The sequence below is a fragment of the Diceros bicornis genome, chromosome 28 (genome assembly GCF_020826845.1).
Source record: "Diceros bicornis minor isolate mBicDic1 chromosome 28, mDicBic1.mat.cur, whole genome shotgun sequence".
NCBI lineage: Eukaryota > Metazoa > Chordata > Mammalia > Perissodactyla > Rhinocerotidae > Diceros > Diceros bicornis.
The window spans coordinates 5,133,522-5,135,850 of record NC_080767.1 but is presented as its reverse complement, the minus strand read 5'-3'; the positions used below and the strand labels follow the sequence as shown (position 1 = coordinate 5,135,850).

The 2,329-nt window shown below is 45.1% G+C and overlaps 1 long non-coding RNA gene across 2 annotated transcripts; it reads left to right on the top strand.

Annotated features, from left to right (window-relative positions):
* On the top strand, window positions 1-2,056 carry LOC131393652 (uncharacterized). 2 transcript variants are annotated; one of them, XR_009215948.1, is made up of 2 exons: window positions 1-471; window positions 1,702-2,056. It is a non-coding gene; the product is annotated as an uncharacterized LOC131393652 (long non-coding RNA). The 2 variants fall into 2 exon arrangements; XR_009215949.1 differs by lacking the exon at window positions 1-471 and adding an exon at window positions 529-787.
* The last annotated feature ends 273 nt before the right edge of the window (window positions 2,057-2,329 follow it).

Sequence of the window (2,329 nt, the reverse complement as noted above, 5' to 3'; positions counted from 1 at the left end):
TCCCAAAATGAAGTTCGCTGTATTGTTTTCTTATTATAAAAATAACACGTGCATTCCCCAAAATACTGGAAACATAAACAAAGGAAAAACTCGCCCACAATGCACCTTCCTCTCCCTGTTTCTACCAATGAGTGCAGAACAGAATCCTTCCAGAACCTTCTCTGTACTTATATCTCTCTGATCTAATTGGGGCAGGGTCCCTCCTCTGTCCACATGAGGGCGGAGGTGGGTGCCTCACTGCCCTGTGAGGGGAAGTTCAAGAACCTGGTTTCATATTTGGGAAGCTGCCTGCTGGTTGGCACTTTCCTGCCTAACGGTTCACAGGTTGAAGCCCCATGTTGGCGAGAGCCCCACCAAGCAATCAGGCGACGTGCTGTCCTCTTCCTGAGGGCCAGCTCACCTGTCTTCACCTGACCGATCTCCCACCGAACTCTGCTGGAGATGTGAGCAGTTGCTTTACTGAGCAGTCAGGTAAGGTTTATATTGGTCAGGACTCAGCAGGTAAACAAGTGGCCCACTCAAATTAGGATAATTTGAGGAAGGCTTACTAAAGGTGCTATTTACAAAGGTGTGAGCAGGATGTGAAAAACCACAGGAAGAGAGCAGGGTGTGAGATGTAAGGTGGGGCTGTTAGCACCGCTAAGCCCCGAGTGGTGAGGTAGTTACCAGAACCCAAGGAGAGCACTGCACGGAGCAGGCATTTCCTCCCCTCCTCCCGGGTCTCCCCCCATTGCTGAACCCGGTAGGAAACCAGAGGACAAGGGAGCCTGTCGTGGTAACTATACAGGTCAGCCTTCCGGGCAGAGAGCAGGGCGGAGAGGCAATTTAGGGAAGGAAGTGCAGCAAAAAGAAGATACCGACACAGCAGGCCAGGGCAACTCTGAGTAAGGACCAGGAGATGTGACGGTCTCTGCCCACTCATGCCGGCACCCGCCCAAGATGGGGAAGACCTCTTGGTTTGAACCTTTGGAGGTGTTCCACTGAACGCTCCTTCCTTCTTGACCTCAGTTCCTCTCCGTCTTCCTCTCCTAGCCCTTCTTCACACCCATGTTTTCCAGAGTCTCTCCCTAGCTCCCTGAGAATCCCCACTCCTCCACGACCCAGAGAGAAGTTCAGGCCTTCTGCCCCTTCTTGGGTTACACAAACACAGCCCTCAGGCTACAGCGCTTCCACTAGAGCAGAGCTATAGGCTGCGCTAGTTCAGGCTTTACCAGTTCAAAGCCAGGCTTTGCCGGCTCGCAAGTGGAGGACCAGGCTCTGGCCCCATGAATGGGGAAGGTGGCGCTCTGGATCCAGCTACCTTCCCCATCAGCAAGGAGCCATCCAAGAGCAAGCACCTCTCCTCATAGCGAGTATTTATTTTCTTCCTAAACAGCCCAGGCTGTCACATGTGAGGAAGGTATATAATCCTCACAGTAAAATGAATTTATTATAGCAAAATAAGTCTATACCTGGGTGCTTTTAAAATGGGTTGTTGTTGTTACTATTGTCAGTGTTTCTCGCATGATATTTTCTAACTGCTTATTGATGCTATGTAGAAAAGCTGACTTTCAAAAATATTTTTCTGGGACCTGGCTATCATTTAAATTTTTTATATTAATTTAATGGGTTTTCTTAGGTTTTTCCAGGGAGATGCTATAATGAAAACTTGGCTCCTCCTTTTCCAACATCTATACCTCTTATCTCTTTTTGTTGTCCTAGTACTGGCTGGAACTCAGAACAATGTTGAAACAGTGGAGACAGCAAGAAACTCGATGATGTTCTTGACTTCAATGGGAGTGTGCCATGGTTTACTGTTAAGCGGGACATGTTGAACTATGACATGTTTCACTGTCTGTTTCAGGAGGCTTCCCTTTATTCTGCTAAGGGAAAAAAAAAGGAGATCTTTTAAGAACTCAGTAATGGATACTGAATTGTATCAAAGATATTTTCAGCATTTGTTTACATTATATTTTTCCTTTGACTTATTAATATTATAAATTGTGAATATATTTCTTAACATTGAACCATCCTTATGCCCTTGAAATAAATTTTATTTGGTATTATTCTAACAATACACTGCCAGATACAATTTGGTGATGTTTTATTTTGGATTTGGGTATTTATATCCATAAATGACGTTGCACTCTGGTTTTTCGTATTTGCCATATTTTTCAGGTTTTGGAATCAGGATCATTCTAGCTTCATTAAATGAATGGAGGAGGTTTTCTATGCTTTAGAACATGTAAATAGTACCAGAATCGTCTGTCTCTCAAAGGTTTGATAGAACTTGCCTGCAAACCTATCTGGGTCCAGCTCTATTTGGGTAAGCAGTGATATTTCCTTTTTC